Source organism: Lissotriton vulgaris, chromosome 6 (genome assembly GCF_964263255.1).
Source record: "Lissotriton vulgaris chromosome 6, aLisVul1.2, whole genome shotgun sequence".
Classification (NCBI taxonomy): Eukaryota; Metazoa; Chordata; class Amphibia; order Caudata; family Salamandridae; genus Lissotriton; species Lissotriton vulgaris.
The window spans coordinates 1,487,494,419-1,487,504,279 of record NC_141694.1 but is presented as its reverse complement, the minus strand read 5'-3'; positions in this window follow the sequence as shown (position 1 = coordinate 1,487,504,279).

The window sequence follows — 9,861 nt, the reverse complement described above, 5'->3', positions numbered from 1 at the left end:
AATGGAAGAGGGGGTGGGGGGTTAGGCTTCCGCACTGGATACAGTGGTGGAGGAGTGGGTTTTGGGAGATTTGGGACATACCTTGGGATTGGCAGAGTCCGATTCAGCAAGGGCGTCTCAATGGGGAGGGAGTCGGCGTGTGCCGGTTGCCATCCGAGGTTTCAGAGAGCAATTGGTGGGGCCGGTACTGGGCACACTAGAAATCTAAAATCCGAAAAGTTAAACTGGTTAGAGGTCATGCGTGGGAGGGTATGGGTGGAGGGTTCAGTTAAAAATGTTACATACTCTTGTTTTAAGGTTTGGGAACCATAACGATGTTCTCAAAGTGATTAAGCACTTGAAGATTGGGGAACGGCTCGATGGCCGTCGCTAAGCTGCGGTCGATTGAATCAGCGATCCGCTAAAAAGGAAATGGGACAGTACTTAAATCTAGATACGGTTTGGAAAACCGATTCGAGGACCAGTGATTCGGGAGCTTACCAGATAAAGGAGCAATGCCTCGGTACCGGCAGGCAGCAGTGATTGTCAGTCAGCGCGCTTGGAGGGAATGGGCGGGCATGTTAATAATGAGCCAGGAGGTCATGTGATCGGGGCAGATTGCCCTGTATGACTTCGGGACCAGAATGGGCGCCATCTTGGAGTGGCGCAATACAGTTTTTGTGGCTTTGCGTGCCGGTGCCTACTTGGGGGAGACAAGTGATAAAAGGGGAGCAGTGCATGAGTTTGAGTGAACTTTGAAGTGAGGGGAACATTGTGATTTAAAAAGTAAAGTATTCCTTTGATGAATTCAGAGCATGGACTCATGTGAAATGCCGGGCTTGGGGTTATTGGGAGAAGTGCACGTGACATAGTTAAAACTGTGATTACATTAAAACAATCGTTTTTTGATTCACTTCTGGACATTTTACTGTCCAATCCTCGCTTCTGTTGAGTCCTGTGTGAATAGTGTTAAACTGAATTATGGACTTGAGTTCCTCACGATTCAGGAGTTGTCCCAGGTTGCCTCCTCTTTGTGGCAACTTCATCGCTTTCAAAATTGTCCATTTGAGGTCATCTGCGTTATGCTTGAGTTCAGCAAAATGATCAACCAGTGGAGCATTTGAGGTCCCGCATCTAATGCGACTCCTATGTTGGCATATGCATGTCTTAGCCTTTTGAGTAGTTTGTCCCACATACATTTTAGGGCATGGACAGAGAATTGCGTAGATTACATTACTGCTATTACAGTTGGTAAAGCTTTTCATGTCAACAGTTATGCCATTATGGCAAAAATTGCGAGCCTCAATCGTGAATTCACAGACAGTACAGCAACCACACTTGACATGACCCAGGATTGGTGGAAGGCCCCAATTAGATTCAATGGTTGCATTAGATATGGGGGCAGGTAGGGCTGCTCGTACCAGATGGTCCCTCAGGTTCTTGCTTTTCTTAAAAGCAAAAAGTGGTCATTCTAGATTTATTGGACCTGCATTTATCGTGGGCCAGTGTTTGAGAATAGATTTCCGAATTTTATTCGAGACAGGCGAGAAAGTTGTGACACATGCAATCCTCTCTACTCTGTCATGGTCTTAGGTGCAAGGATAACCTCGCATGGGCAATACCAAGCTCTCTTGGATGCATTTTTCGCTAATCTTCTGGGGTAGCCGCGCGCTTTTAGTTTATTTGCTAGGTTGTTTGCTTCCCTGAAGTAGTCTGATTTTGATGAACAATTGCGCCTAATCCACCCGTTTGCTGGCGCGGGCCGATAGGCCCAAGGACTTGGCTGTAGCCCTGGAGTCCTTAAAGCGCTCAAGAGCGTGGTCTGCCTGGTCGCCAAACAGGCGACGGCCATCGAACGGCATGTCCAGAAGAGTAGCCTGGACATCGGCCGAAAAATTGGCGCACCTCAACCAGGCGTGGCGTCGAACTGCCACTGTCGTAGCCATCGCTCTGCCCAGTGTATCGGTGGTATCCAGTCTGCACCGGATAGAGTACCGTGCCGCATCTCGACCCTCCGCTAGGGCTTGGGCAAGTTTAGTCCTGACCTCCTCAGGGCATTGTGGAGCACGTCCGCAACCGCATCCCACAGGGTGTGGGTGTAGCGGCCCAAGAGGTAAGTGGTATTAACTGACCGCAGTCCCTCCCCTTCTAGACTGACCGCAGTCCCAAACTCAGGGACGAGAACACCTTTTTACCGAACTGCTCAAACCTCTTGGATTCCCTGTCGGGAGAAGCCGACGGGAATGCAGTCTGGGAGTTGGAGGCCTGGAAAACCTGACTCTCGGGGGGTGGGGTGGGGTGGGTCGACAGGAAGCTAGGGTCACCCGGAGCCGGGCGGTAGCATCTGGCCACGTTCCTGTCCACAGGCTGTCCTGAGGCGGGCTTGGACAAAGTGCCCAGCAAAACGTCACATAAGGCCTCATTGAATGGCAGCAGAGGCTCGACCGAGCTTGCCTGCGGTTTGAGGACCTCGGTGAGGAGATTAGTCCTCACGGCCGCTGAGGGGAGCATAAGGTTCAAGGCCTTAGCCGCCCGCATCAACACTACACTGTATGCTGCCCCCTCCTCCGTAGCCACGGTAGGAGGGGAGACAAAACCAGCGTCTGGAGAGAGGTCCAGGCCACTGGCTTCCCCAAGCTCCACTGTCCAGTCCTCTTGGTCCTGACACTCCCGTGTCAGAGGGTCCTCAGACCCCTCCCAGTCCTAGTCGTCACCCAATTCCTGGTAGCCAGTGTCAACAATCGGGGCCTGTTCATTAAAGTGGAATGTACCTACTGCCGTCTCATACGGCTCCCAACAGGGCCGTGTCGACAGCTGAAGAAGAGCGACAGAAGGACTGGGGCCGGCGTCGACCGAAGTCGGCGCCGGTGGTGACACCCTCGGGGACGGCGCCGGTGAGGTCGTAAGGTCGACCGGCGTCGAACCGGATCTGGATCTGGCCAGGGCCTGCGGCGCCGGAACCGAAGTCGCCGGCGGCACCGGGGCCGAAGCCGCCGACTGCGTCGGTGCCGGAGCACCCAACCCGCTAGGCCCCGGAGGCGGGCCCACTGGGCCCGAAGGCACCGTTGGGCCCGGTGGAGAAGAGAGCGACCTCATGGCCATGAGGTACTGCTCGATCTCCTCCCTCGTCGCATCGTGCCCAGGGAGCGCAGGTATGGGGCAGGATGCGGAGCCGCGTGGGTGGTGCCACCCAAAACCCTGGCCGCGTCGGGCGAGCGTCGGGGGCGGTCGGAGGAGCGACCTCTCATGCCTCTTACCTGAGGAGGAACTAGAAGACCGATGCCGACTTCAGGAGCTGCGAGGGACATCTCCCGCCTAGCCTTAGACGTCAGGGCTCGACAGTTGGTACAGGCACGGTCGTCGTGGTCGAGGCATAGACACTGCAGGGGTAGGTATTCGTCATCAGTCGACTACACTTCGAACAGGGTTTGAACCCGGGCATCCCTACCGGCACCTGAAGAGTCGATGAACGACTAGAAGAGGATCAAAAATGATCAAAAAGTTTTAGTCAAAAAGTGACTAAGGGGTAGAGCTTCTCCGGATCTGCGCTAGCTGGCGCGGAAAAAAGAATAACTAACGTCAGCGCGCATGGGCGGCGTCTAAGTACTCAGACGACGTCACTCCGGCGCAGCCGACGACTGACGCGGAGCCAGAGACCACGCCTAACGACGTGCAGGGGTATTGCTACGCAAAAATGTCCAGATCCAGTCTGACGCCTGGGGATATTCTAAGGTAAGGAATCTAATACTAACCTGTTTCTTTCAGATCACTGTGTGCATAACAAATGTTTTACACTCCTCTGTGTTAGGTCTAAGGCTGCTAGACAACACTACCACAAATAGAGCACTTTGGGTTTACATTGAGCCCTGTACACTTCTAGGGGCATCTCTGGACTCTTTGCACAATATAACCACTTAGTGGTATATAATATAAAGAAGCCAGCTTTCTACAGGCTAACAGTGGGGAAAATGCAGTCGAGCTTAGCCAGGATGAGATGGCTTGTTGGATACACTTGAATCTCATATTGTGGGAGATGAGGCGAGTCAAGCGCCTGCATCCACTTAGTCGTGTAATGGTCTGCCAATATTACCTTCCCACTTTTGATGTAGGGGCGCTAGGGGGACCCTGGCGCTTTCTGGAGACCTTTGTATAACCTGGTGATTAAGGAGGTTTGTCCAAGTATTATGACTGATATTGCACCATGGGACATTAGTGAGAACTCATTATATATAGGGGTGTGTGATTGTAGTGGGAGATAGTGCTGATGGCAGAGAAGAATGAGAAATGAGATATAGGTATAAGTACAGCAGAAGGTGTAGCCAGTATAGTTAGGTTTACTAATAATTCTAGGTGGAGAGGGGAGAGACTGGAGTTTTTTTGATGAGAGTAGACGTGGGAGATGGGGAGGCTTATTTGGAGTGTAAGAATATGACCACTTGAGGAAGGAGTTAAATAGCCAGAAATGCACTTCAAGCTAAAGTGAGAGAAGAAGGCTGGACAGGGAGTACTAAATACGGAAGTTGCTGTGGCAAGGAGGGTGAAGATAGGACAGTCTGGATAAAAAGGGGTAGAAGATGAATGAGGTGAAGTTTGAAAAAGTGAGGGAGGAATGGTGGGTGATAGAAAAGAGAATGAGTAAAAGGAAGTCTGCCAGGAAAGTACAAATTAAATAAGTCTATTAACACGGTTCTTCTTAAAATGAGTTTTTTAGGGAGGAGTGTATAACCTGGTCAGAAAGGTGATACTAGCAGGTTTGCTGCTTATGTGGAAGAATATCTGCAGGCCACCTAGCAGTGAAAAGGAATATGCTACTTACCAGTATGCATCTGTTCTTGGCAAGTAGGGCTGCTGACATTCATATCTGTGCATAGATCGCCGCCTAGTGTTGGGTCCGGATGATAGCACATTGTTGTCCTGGCAGAGTCTTCGAAGTATCACGAGATTGGTGGCTCCTCCCCTGGACTACAGTGCGCATGGGCATCCTCTCCATCCTTAGATTGTTTTTCGCCATTGTGGCAGAGATGGAGTGTAATACAGTAAGTGATGACCATGCCTGAGAATGATTCTGAGTGCTACAGCTGCGACAGGCACCGGGGAGGAGGGTGGGCGATATGAATGTCAGCAGCCCTACATGCCAAGAACAGATGCATACTGGTAAGTAGCATACTCCGTTCGAGGCATGTGGGCTGCTGAATTCATATCTTTGCATAGAATAAATAGCAGTTACCTCCCTATCGGCGGTTGCCCGTGCCAGCTGCAGCAGTCTGAAAGAGTTCTGAGAACAGCCTGTCCTACAGCAGCTTGCTGTTTGGAGTGTACATCTACGCAGTAGTGTTTTGTAAATGTATGTATGGTGGTCCATGTGGCTGCTCTACATATATCCTCTAGAGGAATGTTACCCAGGAAAGCCATGGATGCCCCTAGCTTGCATGTGGAATGCGCTCTTGGGGGAACTGTTAAAGTGCGTTTGGCCTTTTGATAACAGATTTGAATGCATTTAACTATTCACTTGGCTATACCTGATTTGGAAATAGGGGTGCCTTTATGTTGTGGAGAGAAGGCAACAAACAGTTGTTTAGTTTTGCGAAAGTCTTTTGTCGATGTAATACAGGAGAGCTCTTTTGACATCTAAGGTGTGCAGTGTTCTGTCTGCCACTGAGTCAGGGTTTGGAAAGAAAACTGGCAGTTCTATGTTTTGATTAATGTGGAACTGCGAGATTACCTTTGGCATGAACTTGGGGTTGGTGCGCAGCACCACCCTATTAGCATGAATTTGTAGATAGGGCTCTTGAATTGTGAGGGCTTGAAGCTCGCTGACTCTTCGCAGCGATGTAATGGCTATTAGAAAGGCCACTTTCCAAGTAAGCAACTGTATCTCACAAGAATGGAGAGGCTCAAAGGGGGGGTCCCATGAGCCTAGTGAGAACGATATGTAGATTCCAGACAGGCGAAGGAGGGTGTCTGGGAGGGATCACTCTTTTAAGGCCCTCCAAAAAGGCTTTGATGGCAGGCACTCTGAAAAGTGAAAGGTGCTGCCTGTTCTGAAGGTAAGCGGCTATAGCAGCCAAATGTATCCTGATGGAACTATACGCCAGGTTGCATTGGTACAGGTGCAGTAGGTAACATATGATGTTCTGCGTGGATGCATCTAGCGGATTAATGTCATTGTTGGAACAGTAAATGACAAATCGTTTCCATTTGGCTGCATAGCACGCCCTAGTCGTAGGTCGCCTTGCCTCCTTGATGATGTTCAGACACTCAGGGGGCAAGTTGAGGTAGCCAAACTATGACCTCAGGAGCCAAATTGCTAGGCTCAACTGTTGAGGATCTGGGTGCTGAATGTCTCCATGGCTCTGAGTAAGGAGGCTGGGAGTGAGGCGCAGCCGCTGGTGAGGCACCACTGAAAGTTCCAGGAACGTGGTGTACCAAACCTGCCATGCCCACGTTGGAGCAACCAGGATGAGCGTCATGGAGTGCTGCCGCAGTTTGCTCGCCACCAGCGGTATGAGTGGAGCTGGGGGAAAAGCGTACGCAAATCTGCCTGACCAGTTCATCCATATCGCATTGCCCTGAGACTGCGGGTGTGGGAACCTGGCGGCGAAGCTTTGGCATTTTGCGTTCTCGTTTGTGGCGAAGAGGTCGATCTCTGGATGACCCCACTGCTGGAAGTATGGCTGGAGTACCGAGGGGTGGATTTCCCACTCGTGCATCTGAGGACTGTGCCTGCTGAGATGCTCCGCCATGAGAAAGATGTTCCTCTGAATGGCCCACTTCCACATGCTCTGGGCTAGGTGAGAGAGCTGCGGGGAGTGTGTGCCTCCCTGTTTCTGGATGTAATACATGGCAGTCATGTTGTCTGTCCGGATCAACACGACCTTGTTGCATAGGTGCAACTTGAACGCTTTCAGTGCCATGAAGATTGCCATCAGCTCTAGAAGGTTGATATGCATCTTCTGCTGTTGTGTTGTCCATAGTCCCTGCACTGTGTAATGGAGAACATGTGCTCCCCAACCCTGGAGCTCCCCAACCCTGGAGAGATGCGTCCGTTGTTAGCACTATCTGTGGGACAGGCTCTTGGAACGGTCGTCCCCTGCAAAGGTTTTGTGGAGTCCACCAATGCAGAGAGTTGTAAGCACGACCGGTCACCAACACTAGGTCTTTTAGATGCCCAAGAGCCTGGTTCCACTGTCGTGCTAAGCATTCTTGAAGGGGACGCATGTGCAGTCTCGCGTGCGGGACTATGAATATGCAGGATGCCATCATACCAATCAGTTGCATGAACACCTGCGCTGGGAGTGATTGTTGAGGCCTGAACCTCCGAATGAGCAGCTGCATGCGGTCTACCCTGGCAGAGTTCGGCTGCGCTGTTGCCGTCAGAGTGTTTAAGGTTGCCCCTAGGTACTGTCGCACATGGGCTGGCTGCAGGTGTGACTTCGTGTAGTTGAGTGAGAACCCCAGACTGTGAAGGAGGTGAATTGTGCGTGACATGTGGCTGGCACACTGCTGGGCTGACTTGGCCTGAACGAGCCAGTCGTCCAGGTAGGGGTAGACGTGAATATGTTGTCTGCGAAGGTGCACAGCCACGGTCGCTAAGCACTTGGTGAACACTCTGGGGGCAGTGGTGACCCCGAAAGGCAGAACCTTTAATTGGTAATGCTGATTGTTGATGGTGAACCCGAGATATTTTTTGTGACTTGGGTGAATGGGAATGTGGAAATATGCATCCTTGAGGTCCAGGGTGGCTAGGAAGTCGCCCTGGCTGAGCAACGGCAGGACCTGCTGTAAGGTTAACATATGAAAGTGTTCTGAAAGGATGTATTGGTTGAGGGGTCTGAGGTCTAGAATGGGCCGCAGGGATCCGTCCTTTTTTGGGATTAAGAAGTACAGAGAGTACACCCCTGTACCTCGTTCTTCTGCAGGCACGAGCTCTATTGTGCCTTTTTGCAGCATGGAGAGTACTTCTTGCTGCAATAAGTGCATGTGCTCTGCGGACATAGGACGGTGCCGTGTGGGGGGGGGGGGGGGGGTCTGGAGGTTAGTTCTAGACAATAGCCGTATCTTATAAGTTGTCTCACCCACCTGCCCGTGGTAATGCCTTCCCAGACTGGCAGGAACTGCTGGAGTCGTCCCCCGACAGGTGTTGGATGGTCGGGGGGCAGTTACAAGGCATCACTGTTTGTTGGGAGCGGAGGATCTGGCGTTATTGCCACGTCCTCTGCCTTTGGCGGGGTTCCCACGGTATCCACCCCTGGTATTCCTTGTGTAGGTGGATTGCGTGCTCCCTTTGGTGTACTGGGCCTGCTGTAAAACCTGTCCTCTAGAGGCTCCCCTATTACCGGAGCGACGAAAGGAACCGCCCCGAAACTGCTGAGATTTCAGAGCCCCCATGGATTTGGCTGTCTGTGTCCTTTTTAGGTTTTGCCTGGCGAAAGCTGCGCTCTGCGCAGCTTTTTCACGCAGGCGAAAACCTAATGAGTATTGTAGTGGAGTTAGGAACGGCCCCCGTCATTTATTGGCTAGCTCCATAAATGGAGCCTAGCCATTGGACGATGGGCCTGTCCGTCAATGCCGGACCAGATTCGGGGGCGTTCCCGAGATTTTTTGGCTTTTGGCGACGTCACGCGACGTCAGCCAAAAGCCGGGAACGCCCCCGAATCTGGTCCGACATTGCCGGCACCTGATTTTCGATTATTTTGTCCGCTGGCAGGTGCCCACCCTGCCAGGGACCTTGCCGCTGTTGTGGTACCCCGAGCAAGTGCCCACCTCGCTTAATATTTAGATTTAAGGCCGGTGCCCACCCGGCATTGCTCCGTGTATTCACCGCCGCGGCCCCGAGTGAGAGGAGGAAGCAGCGCCCGCCTTCAAGCCCGGGCCGCGCTGGGTTTGGCCCAGCCGGCCGAGCCCCCTTCCGCGTCATCGCAGGAGGAGGAGAGAGCCGGAAGGAGGAAGCAGCCTGCATCGACCGTCCCGAGGCTCCCGAGCACAGGAGGAGCCCCGGGGAAAAAGAATGTCCCTCCGCGGCCCCGGAGAGTCCCGAGGAGCGGGAGCTCTCCTCCAGCAGCCGCCGGACCCGGTGAGTGCCTGCAAGGGGAGAGGGGCTTCGGGACACATTGTTGGTGTCCGCCCCTCCCCCCGTAGTAGAAGTCATCAGGTCCCCTGCGCCTCTGTCCCGTGCATCCCCGTGCGCCTCCTCCTTCCCTCTTGTTCTGCTCCTCTGCACCTGTCCCGTGCCCCTGTTTCGAGGGTGTCAGTCCCTCGTGCCCTTGCCCAGGTGCCCCCTGCCTCAGTGCCACGTGTCTGTTCCCTTTGCCTCCGTTGACAGTTCTCCGGTCCCCGACCCGGTGATTCAGCCCTGGTGCTCCTGTCCCTCCCCCTTGCCTGTCTCGTATGCCCATGTCCCGTGTGACTTTCCCGTGTGCCCCTGTCCCATGTGCCACCCTTGACCTGTGTTCCTCTGTTCAGTTTGCCTGTCCCATGTGCCAATGTCCCTTGAGACTCTGTCTGTGTGCCTGCCTCATGTGCCCCAGCCCCGTTTACCTGTCCCGTGTTCCTCTGTTCAGTTTCCCTGTCCCATGAGCCTGTCTGTGTGCCTGTCCCATGTGCCCCTGTCCCGTGATCCTCTGCCTGTGTGCCTGTCCCATGTGCCCCTGTCCCGTGAGCCTCTGCCTGTGTGCCTGTCCAGTGTGCCCATGTCCCGTGAGACTCTGCCTGTGTTCCTCGTGTGCCCCTCCCCACGTGCGCCCGGTTCTCCCAGCTCCACCGTGCCTGCAGGGTGCCAGGCTGCCTACCTGGGGTCGCTGCCGGCCGGTCCCGGTGCGCCCCGGCGGGGGCTGCTCCGATGGCCGTGTGTATCCGATGGCCGTGTGTGCTGAGTCCGGACTC